This window comes from Capra hircus, chromosome 4 (assembly GCF_001704415.2).
Source record: "Capra hircus breed San Clemente chromosome 4, ASM170441v1, whole genome shotgun sequence".
Classification (NCBI taxonomy): Eukaryota; Metazoa; Chordata; class Mammalia; order Artiodactyla; family Bovidae; genus Capra; species Capra hircus.
Genome location: NC_030811.1, coordinates 41,447,216 through 41,457,818, shown reverse-complemented (window position 1 = coordinate 41,457,818; position 10,603 = coordinate 41,447,216). Strand labels below are relative to the sequence as shown.

At 41.7% G+C, this 10,603-nt stretch overlaps 1 non-coding gene across 1 annotated transcript; it reads right to left on the bottom strand.

Moving 5' to 3' along the window:
- Nucleotides 8,225-8,297, bottom strand: TRNAG-CCC. The gene has a single exon. It is a non-coding gene; the product is annotated as a tRNA-Gly (tRNA).

The window sequence follows — 10,603 nt, the reverse complement described above, 5'->3', positions numbered from 1 at the left end:
AGCATCTTGAAATACAATGTCTGTTCTTTGCTTTTTTTCTCCTCCTTATTCAGCTCCCACAGAACCAGAAGGAGAAGGAGGGCAGTTTAAACACACAGAGAAAGAAATAGTCAGTGTTCAGTGTTTTAACTTCCAAAATAAGCTCTTGATCCCAGATCCATCTGAAACAAAACTTTTAAGAGCCAAAGTTTTTGATATGCAAGAGGAAGGTTTTTAAGAGAAGAAAAGGCCATTAAGAAGTAAAAAGAGAAGGCCTGAGAGGAAGGAGGACAGAGGAAGTTGCCAGAAGCTGGGCTTGAAAAGAAGATGGCGGGAGACCAGGCTCCCACGCTATATCCCAACCCCCAGACTGACAGAGTAGCTGCAGGTCAACCAGACTCCAGAGCTGGAACATTCTGCTAGGAGTAGAATGAGGCAGGAAGGGGATGAGCTGAGGCCCTTAGACCATGATCCAATATTGAGTGTGGAAAACCATGAGCTGAGAGTGGGTAACTCATGCCACCAGTAGACAGCTCATCCAAGTTGCACACCTGTGGCCTGGTCCCAGCCTCTCCTGCCTCATTAACAGCCTCTCCTCAGGAGGGGCCACCCTGGAATGGTTGAAAAAGTGCTCGACCCCTTCACTCATGTGTGACTGTGGGCACATTACAACCTGTAGATCTTAGAAGCAGAGATGATTCTTGTGCACAGGAGTTACAGAGGGGCTGTTCCCCAGCAAAAGCTGTAAGAAGTGAGGGAAGCAGAGGAGAAGGATGTCAGGGAAGATGGGCAAAGACGTGAGTGCAGCTGACATATAGCCTTGAACGACTTCTCGCCTGAGAGGAATTCCACACAAGCACAACAATGGAAATGGCAGAAGGCAAGTTTTAGAAACTAAATAGCTTAGAATTTTCCGGAATTAAATAAAGACGTGTGCCTTCCTAGAAAGTATGCATTGTGTGTCCAGAACATCTATAAATCAACTGATCTGGGTGAAATTACAGAATTTCAAAGATAACAATAAAGTGTCAAAATCTAACAGAGAGGAGAGACCAATTACCCACAGAAAACAACACTTACAGAGACAGCAGTTTTCTTACAAGCAGCAACTGAGGCCAAAAGTCTGCGAAGTCTTACTCTTAAAGTGTCAAGAAGAAGAGGAGGAGGAAGAAGCAAGAGGAGGAGGGGAAGAAGATGAGGAGGAAGAATGGGAGGAGGAGGAAGAGGGGTAGAAGGGAGCCACTGACCTAGAATTCTACACTTCACTAAACTATTACTGAGTTAGAACAAAATAAAGTCATTTTCAGTTGCTCTAAAGCAAACAGATTACTATCAACGGACAAACACCCAAAAAGTACAGATGGAAGAAACTTAGCAAGAAGAAAATAAAAGGAAGGAATGAGAGTCCAGAAATATATCCTTACATTTATGGTTACTCAGTACTCAACAAAGATACCGAGACACTTCAAAAGGGAAATGGTATTCTTGCAGTAATTCTTGCAATTGGTGTTGAAGTAATTAAAGAACCACATACACAATGACGAACTCAGACCCTCTTCTCACATTACATAAATGAAATTAATCCAAAATAAATTAAAAATCTAAATCTAAGAACTACACAAAATTTGTCAGAGAAATCTTAAGTACTAACCTTAAGAAGCTTAGGATGGACAAAGAGTTCTTAGATAGGACACCAAAACATAACATAAAAGAAAAAACTGATAAATTAGATTTTATCAAAATTAAACACTTTTGTGCTCCAGCAGATAGAAAAGACAAGATAAGTGACAGATTGGGAAGATATTTCTAAATTGTACATTTCATAAAAGACTGGGATCCAGAATACATAAAGAACTCATAACTCATTAAAAAGACAAATAATTCAATTAAAAATGGCCAAAAGATTTTAATACACAGTTCATTTAAAAGATATGTAAGGAATATAAAGCATATGAAAACATGCTCACAGTCATTAGTCACTAGGGAAACGCAATGGATACATAGGATACCACTTCACACTCATTATAAAAAGACAATATCAAGTGTTAGTGAGGAACCCTAACTAGAACCTGCATATGTTGCTGGTTATAATGTAAAATGGTATGACCACTTTGAAGAAGAGTTCACTAGTTCCTTAAAAAGTCAAACATGACCTAGGAATTCCCTCAGAGTCCAGTAGTTGGGATGCCACACTCTCACTGTGAGGGCCTAGGGTTTAATACCTTGGTTGAGGAACTAAGATCCCACAAACTATGCCATGAAGCCAAAAAAAAAAAAATTTTAAACATGACTTACCATACAATGCTACAATTTCACCTCTAGAAATCTATTCAAAAGAAATGAAAACATATATCCACATGAAGACATGCCCGTGAATGAAGCATCATTTATCATAGCTGCAAACTGGAACAAGACCATCAAGTGGTGAATAAATAAACAGAATATGGGGCATCTATACAATGGAATATCATTCAGCAATGAAAAAGAATAAACAAGCTATAACTTAGATGCATATTCCCTATTACTCTGTAAAACTGATGAACAGAAATGCTGGGTTTTTTTTTTTTTTTACAACTTTATTAGTGAGTTTGATTAATGTGAATTATTTTCCCTGAGTTTTATACACTGTGGAAAACTGATCAAATCCACGTTGGATGTCTCACTCGCCATGGTCCAGCTCTCGGAACATGTGAAGCCCAAGACAGTGATGGCAGCTCTTACAAGACTCTCTCTGAGCAGCTGGCCAGACGCCTTACCCAAGGTCTCCTATCTTCTACCTCATGACAACCACAACAAATGAAATACCTTTCTCTTTCTAATCACTTCCTGAAATGGATTACAGACTAGGATGTGTGTTTAGAAGCAGAAGGCTAGCCTTCAAAAATTGGCACTAGGAGGAATAGCTAGAAAAAAGACAGAAATAAATCAGAGCTGTTCTAGAAAAAGCAAAGAAACAGAAATGCAGGGCTCTCTCAGGGATGGAAGGGGTGACTGCAAAGGGTTCTGTGCTTCCTGGAGGGTAAGTAATGTCCAAGACATTAGGTAGGGGTGATGTAAGGGGTGGAAGTCATTCTGAGAAAAGAATCACTTGTACAAAGATCTTGGATGCAAGAGAGATATTGGCAGGTTGTGAGAAACACAAAGAACTTTAGTGCAAATAGTATAGTAAAGGATGGAACATAGCATGAGACCAGGACAGATCCATGATGTAGGTTCCATCAGAGTAAATTCTTTGGATTGTACTTTAAGAGCAGTGAGAAATCACTGAAATATTTTAAACTAAGCAAGAATACTGGGGTGAGTTGCCATGCCCTCCTCCAGGGGATCTTCCCAATCCAGGGATCAAACCCAGGTCTCCCGTATTGCAGGCAGATTCTTTTCTGTCTGAGCCACCAGGGAAACCCAAGAATATTGGAGTGGGTAATCTAACCCTTCTTCAGGGAATTTTCCTGGCCCAGAAAACATTGCCATGGATAAAAATAAATAAATATGGTCCAATAAACACTCTTGCAAAAACAAGCAGTAGGCAGAATTTGTCTTTCCAACTATAATCTGGTGACCCCTGGTACAGATGGATAATGGATTAGTTCAGTTCAGTTCAGTTCAGTCACTCAGTCGTGTCCGACTCTTTGAGACCCCATGAATCGCAGCACGCCAGGCCTCCCTGTCCATCACCAACTCCCAGAGTTCACTCAGACTCACGTCCATCGAGTCCGTGATGCTATCCAGCCATCTCATCCTCTGTCGTCCCCTTCTCCTCCTGCCCCCAATCCCTCCCAGCATCAAAGTCTTTTCCAATGAGTCAACTCTTCGCATGAGGTGGCCAAAGTACTGGAGTTTCAGCTTTAGCATCATTCCTTCTAAAGAAATCCCAGGCTTGATCTCCTTCAGCATGGACTGGTTGGATCTCCTTGCAGCCCAAGGGACTCTCAAGAGTCTTCTCCAACACCACAGTTCAAACGCATCAATTCTTTGACGCTCAGCCTTCTTCACAGTCCAACTCTCACATCCATACATGACCACTGGAAAAACCATAGCCTTGACTAGATGGACCTTAGTCGGCAAAGTAATGTCTCTGTTTTTGAATATACTATCTAGGTTGGTCATAACTTTTCTTCCAAGGAGTAGGCGTCTTTTAATTTCATGGCTGCAATCACCATCTGCAGTGATTTTGGAGCCCAAAAGATAAAGTCTGTCACTTTTTCACTGCTTCTCCATCTATTTGCCATGAAGTAATGAGACTGGATGCCATGATCTTCGTTTTCTGAATGTTGAGCTTTAAGCCAACCTTTTCACTCTCCTCTTTCACTTTCATCAAGAGGCTCTTTAGTTCTTCTTCACTTTCTGCCATAGGGTGGTGTCATCTGCATTTCTGAGGTTATTGATGTTTCTCCCAGCAACATTGATTCCAGCTTGTGCTTCCTCCAGCCCAGCGTTTCTCATAATGTACTCTGCATGTAAGTTAAATAAGCAGGGTGACAATATACAGCCTTGACGTACTCCTTTCCCTATTTGGAACCAATCTGCTGTTCCATGTCCAGTTCCAGTTATAACTGTTGCTTCCTGACCTGCATACAGATTTCTCAAGAGACAGGTCAGGTGGTCAGGTATTCCTTTCTCTTTCAGAATTTTCTAGAGTTTGTTGTGATCCATACCATCAAAGACTTTGGCATAGTCAATAAAGCAAAAATAGATGTTTTTCTGGAACTCTCTTGCTTTTTCCATGATCCAGCAAATGTTGGCATTTTGATCTCTGGTTCCTCTGCCTTTCCTAAAACCAGCTTAAACATCTGGAAGTTCATGATTCATATATTGCTGAAGCCTGGCTTGGAGAATTTTGAGCATTACTTTACTAGTGTGTGAGATGACTGCAATTGTGCAGGAGTTTGAGCATTCTTTTGCATTGCCTTTCTTTGGGATTGGAATGAAAACTGACCTTTTCCAGTCCTGGGGCCACTGCTGAGTTTTCCAAATTTCCTGGCATATTGAGTGCAGCACTTTCACAGCATCATCTTTTAGGATTTGAAACAGCTCAACTGGTATTACATCACCTTCACTAGCTTTGTTCTTAGTGATGCTTCCTAAGGCCCACTTGACTTCACATTCCAGGATCCCTGGTCCTAGGTGAGTGATCACACCATCGTGATTATCTGGGTCATGAAGATCTTATTTGCACCATTCTTCTGTGTATTCTTGCCACCTCTTCTTAATTTCTTCCGTTTCTGTTAGGTCCATACCATTTCTGTTCTTTACTGAGCCCATCTTTGTATGAAATATTGCCTTGGTATCTCTAATTTTCTTGAAGAGATCTCTAGTCTTTCCCATTCTATTGTTTTCCTCTATTTCTTTGTACTGATTCCTGGAGAAGGCTTTCTTATCTCTCCTTGCTATTCTTTGGAACTCTGCATTCAAATGGGTAATCTTTTCTTTTCTCCTTTGCTTATGGCTTCTCTTCTTTTCACAGCTATTTGTAAGGCCTCCTCAGACACCATTTTGCTTTCTTGCACTTCTTTTTCTTTGGATGGTCTTGCTTCCTGTCTCCTGTACAATGTCATGAATCTCTGTCCATAGTTCATCAGGCACTCTGTCTATAAGTTCTAGTCCCTTAAATCTATTTCTCACTTCCATTGTATAATTGTTAGGGATTTGATTTAGGTCATACCTGAATGGTCTAGTGGTTTTCCCTACTTTCTTCAATTTAAGTCTGAATTTGGCAATAAAGAGTTCATGATCTGAGCCACAGTCAGCTCCTGGTCTTGTTTTTGCTGATAGTATAGATCTTCTCCATCTTTGGCTGCAAAGAATATAATCAGTCTGATTTTGGTGTTGACTATCTGGTGATGTCCATGTGTAGAGAGAGTCTTCTCCTGTGTTGTTGGAAGAGGGTGTTTGTTATGACCAGTGCATTCTTTTGGCAAAACTCTATTAGCCTTAGCCCTGCTTCATTCTGTACTCCAAGGCCAAATTTGCCTGTTAGTCCAGGCCACCCTTCAATAGCTCAGCAGGTAGAGTGGAGGACTGTAGATCCGACATGTGTGGTCATTCTTAGGTTGCTGGTTTGATTCTGGCTCGAAGGTGGTGCTGGTTTCTTTTGAACTTCCCTGGTGGCTCAGATGGTAAAGCATCTGCCTACAATGCAGGAGACCTGGGTTCAATCCCTGGGTTGGGAAGATCTCCTGGAGAAGGAAATGGCAACCCACTCCAGTATTCTTGCCTGGAAAATCCCATCGACGGAGATGCCTGATTAGGCTATACAGTCAATGGGGTTGCAAAGAGTTGGACACGACTGAGCAACTTCACTTTCACTTTCCAGGTGTTTCTTGACTTCCTACTTTTGCATTCCAGCCCCTTATAATGAAAAGGACATCTTTTTTGGGTGTTAGTTCTAGAAGGTCTTGTGAGTTTTCATAGAACTGTTCAACTTCAGCTTCTTCAGCATTACTGGTCAGGGCATAGACTTGGATAACCATGATATTGAATAGTTTGCCTTGGAAATGAACTGAGATCATCCTGTTGTTTTCAAGATTGCATCCAAGTACTGCATTTTGGACTCTTTTGTTGGCTGTAATGGCTACTCCATTTCTTCTAAGGGACTCTTGCCCACAGTAGTAGATATAATGGTCATCTGAGTTGAATTCACCCATTCCAGTCCATTTTAGTTTGCTGATTCCTAAAATGTCGACATTCACTCTTGCCATCTCCTGTTTGACCACTTCCAATTTGCCTTGATTCATGGACCTAACATTCCAGGTTTCTATGCAATATGGCTCTTTACAGGATCAGAACTTGCTTCCATCATCAGTCACATCCACAACTGTGTGTTGTTTTTGCTTTGGCTCCATCCCTTCATTCTTTCTGCAGTTATTTCTCCATTGATTTCCAGTAGCATATTGGGCACCTACCTACCTGGGGAGTTCATCTTTCAGTGTCCTATCTTTTTGCCTTTTCATACTGTTCATGGAATTCTCAAGGCAGGAATACTAAAGTGGATTGCCATTCCCTTCTCCAGTGGGCCACATTTTGTGAGAACTCTCCACCATGACCTGTCCACCTTGGGTGACCCTACATGGCATGGCTCATAGTTTCATTGAGCCATGGCTCATAGTCAGCCTTGTCTAACTCAATGAAACTATGAATGTCTTAATACCACTGAAATGTGCACTCAAAAATGGTTAAGATGGCCAATTTCATGTTGACCATCTTATGTGTATTTTACCACAATAAAATTTCAGGGAAAGAAGGAAAGTAAGTGGAAAATGACATATCTTACATTAGAGTTGGCAATAGATTTGTAGAGAGTTGACTCCAGAGAGGAACTGTACTATAGATAGTGTGGTGAAGGAGAGGGAGGGATCCAGAATATCCCCTGGCATCTGTAAGTGGGAGATGATGGTCCTGTTGGTATCTTGTTGGAGAAGTGAATGAGGGGTTAGGATGTGAAAGCATTTTATTTGAAGGAAATGGGAAGGGAATCATAAAATCTAAGCATTATTGACAAGTAGGTAAATTTTTCCAACAGTAAAAGATTATTTGCACAATGTTTCAAAGCATTGTGTGGAGAGAATGACCAACAGAACAGAAAAAGGAATGCTCATATTCTCCCCAGCATACTTGAGGAGCCATTTTTAGGCTCTAGAAAATTTGCACAAGATTATTGTTGTTATTTAGTCTGTAAGTTATGTCTAACTCTTTTGCAACCCCATGGACTGTGGTCCACCAGGCTCCTCTGTCCATGGGATTTCCCAGGCAAGAATACTGAAGTAGGTTGCCATTTCCTTCTCCAGGGGATCTTCCTTCTTCAGGGATCAAACCCACATCCCTTGCATTGGCAGGCAGATTCTTTACCCCTGAGCCACAGGGAAGCCCATTTTGCACAAGATAGATGGGATAGATTATGGGCTTTGAAACTTATTCCATGGCAGTGGAAAGCTGCTAGGTTTCCCAACAAGGGGAGTGAGTAAGTGCCATTTTAAGAGGTCAAGGCCTAAACTTAGGTAGACTTTTAATCAACCGACAAATCAACCAACAAATCAACCAATTTGACCAACATCCTATGCTATGCCAAGCACTGTAGTAAGCGAGGCAGGGCTAAAGGAGATGAAAAGATGGATTTAAGAGTTATTTTGTAGAAAAAGGTAGAAACAACTTGCTGACTACTTAAAGGAAATTTTATTTTTGTTTATTTGGCTGTGCTTGGTCTTAGATGTGGCGTGCAGGATCCTAAGTTACAGCATGTGGGATCTAGTTCCTTGACCAGTGATTGAACCAGGGACCTCTGCATTGGGAGTGCAGAGTCTTAGCCACTGGACCACCAGGGAAGCCCCTAAAGAGAAATTTAGAAGAAGGGCATAATTTTATACTAAAGGAAAGTTGGAAATTGGAGTGATCAGGACAATTAGTACCCATGAGGGAAACAAAAACTTAGAGAGTTGGCTAGCATAAATGCCAAGACAAAAAACATCACATTCTAATTGCTGTACATTCAAGTTGACTTTGAACTTGCAGTCGGTTCCTTAGGAACCATCAGCACCAAGGTACAAGTTGATGCCAAGGGAGCTGATGAAATTTTTAAGGGAGCATAAAGACAGAAAAGAAATGGCCAAAATGGAATTTCTCTCTGTAATGAACTTGTCTTTCTATGAACCAAAGGGCAAGAGAAAGAACATGTGAACCTTAAAAATAGAAGGGTCAGAGTGAAGAAGTGCTTTCTAAGGTGAAGCAGGATCATGTGGCTACATGAAAATCATCAAATGTTTTCATATATGTATCTTGTTTCCCTTTTTCCCCACTGTCTCTCTTAGTGCAGGCCACCCTCATCTTCTGCTTGGATCACTACAATATTCTTTTAACCCATCTCCACACCTTTGGTTCATCCTTTCAATCCACGGGGCTTCCTTGATATCTCAGTTGGTAAATAATCTGCCTACAATGCAGGAGAACCCAGTTTGATTCCTGGGTCAGGAAGATTCCCTGGAGAAGGGATAGGCTACCCACTCCAGTATTCTTGGTCTTCCCTTGTGGCTCAGCAGGTAAAGAATCAGCCTGCAATGCAGGAGGCCTGGGTTCAACCCCTCGGTCAAGAAGATCCCCTGGAGAAGAGAAAGGCTACCCACTCCAGTATTCTGGTGTGGAGAATTCCATGGACTGTATAGACCATGGGGTCACAAAGAGTCAGACACAACTGAGTGACTTTCCCTTTCATTTTCAATCTGCCCCTATGGTTTTGGCCAATCCCGTTCAACCCTTACTCTGGACTTCTTCGTTTTTCTGTGGCTTCCCCTTCACTCTGTTGAATAAAACTAAAACTTCTTGGTGCAGAAGACACTTCGTGAGCAGATGCGTGGTCTATGCCTCCTGCGTTCACTTTTCCCCCACCCTTCCCTACCTCTGATACCCAACTACTGAACCTGTATCTCTTTTTCCTTATACCTGTTTGTGGTATAGCACAAGGAATCTGTTTTTAATGATAAAATTCTGTAGTGTGTGAATGTTTTCCTTTCTAATTAATAAGAATGCATTCAAAAATATCCTAATTCTATTAATGTCACTTTCTCTTGTTTGTATCCCAATGTGCTATGCTTTCTTAACTAGAGGGGAAAGGAGTGGGTTAAATTCTCAGTTCATGAAACTTGCCAGGCAGGGAAAGTTATCTGTCATGGGTTAAGATAGGAAAAAACAGAGAACCACTGTTCTTAGATTAGATAACAAAATACTCAGTATTCCACCCATTGCAATTGTCAAACTTAATCATAATTATTTATCTATATTTATCTATCTATAGCTCCCATTGTTAGCTCATCAAGAGTAAACACTTATGATTTTACCTCTGCATTGAAGAAGGATATGGCAACCCACTGCAGTATTCTTGCCTGGAGAATCCCATGGATCTAGGAGCCTGGTAGGCTACAGTCCATGGTGTTGCAAAGAGTTGGACATGACTTAGCAACTAAACAACAACAACAACTGGTACCTGAAATGCCTAATAAAAACAGAAGAGATTTTATTTTCCTACTGTCAAATGAAGTCAGCAATGATGGGGCTTCACATGAAAACTGCCAGTGATGCCTTCTGAAAATGGGCAATACATTTCATGGGTTTGGCTGGGGATGGAGGAGAAAATGGGTGGTTAGGAAGTGGGATCAGCAGATGCAGGCAGTCATGTCCATCACTTTGTCAATAAGTTCAGTTCAGTTCAGTTCAGTCGCTCAGTCGCGTCCGACTCTTTGCGACCCAATGAATCGCAGCACGCCAGGCCTCCCTGTCCATTACCATCTCGCGGAGTTCACTCAGACTCACGTCCATCGAGTCAGTGATGCCATCCAGCCATCTCATCCTCGGTCGTCCCCTTCTCCTCCTGTCCCCAATCCCTCCCAGCATCAGAGTCTTTTCCAATGAGTCAACTCTTTGCATGAGGTGGCCAAAGTACTGGAGTTTCAGCTTTAGCATCATTCCTTCCAAGGAAATCCCAGGGCTGATCTCCTTCAGAATGGACTGGTTGGATCTCCTTGCAGTCCAAGGGACTCTCAAGAGTCTTCTCCAACACCACAGTTCAAAAGCATCAATTCTTCAGCGCTCAGCTTTCTGCACAGCCCAACACTCACATCCATACATGACCACAGGAAAA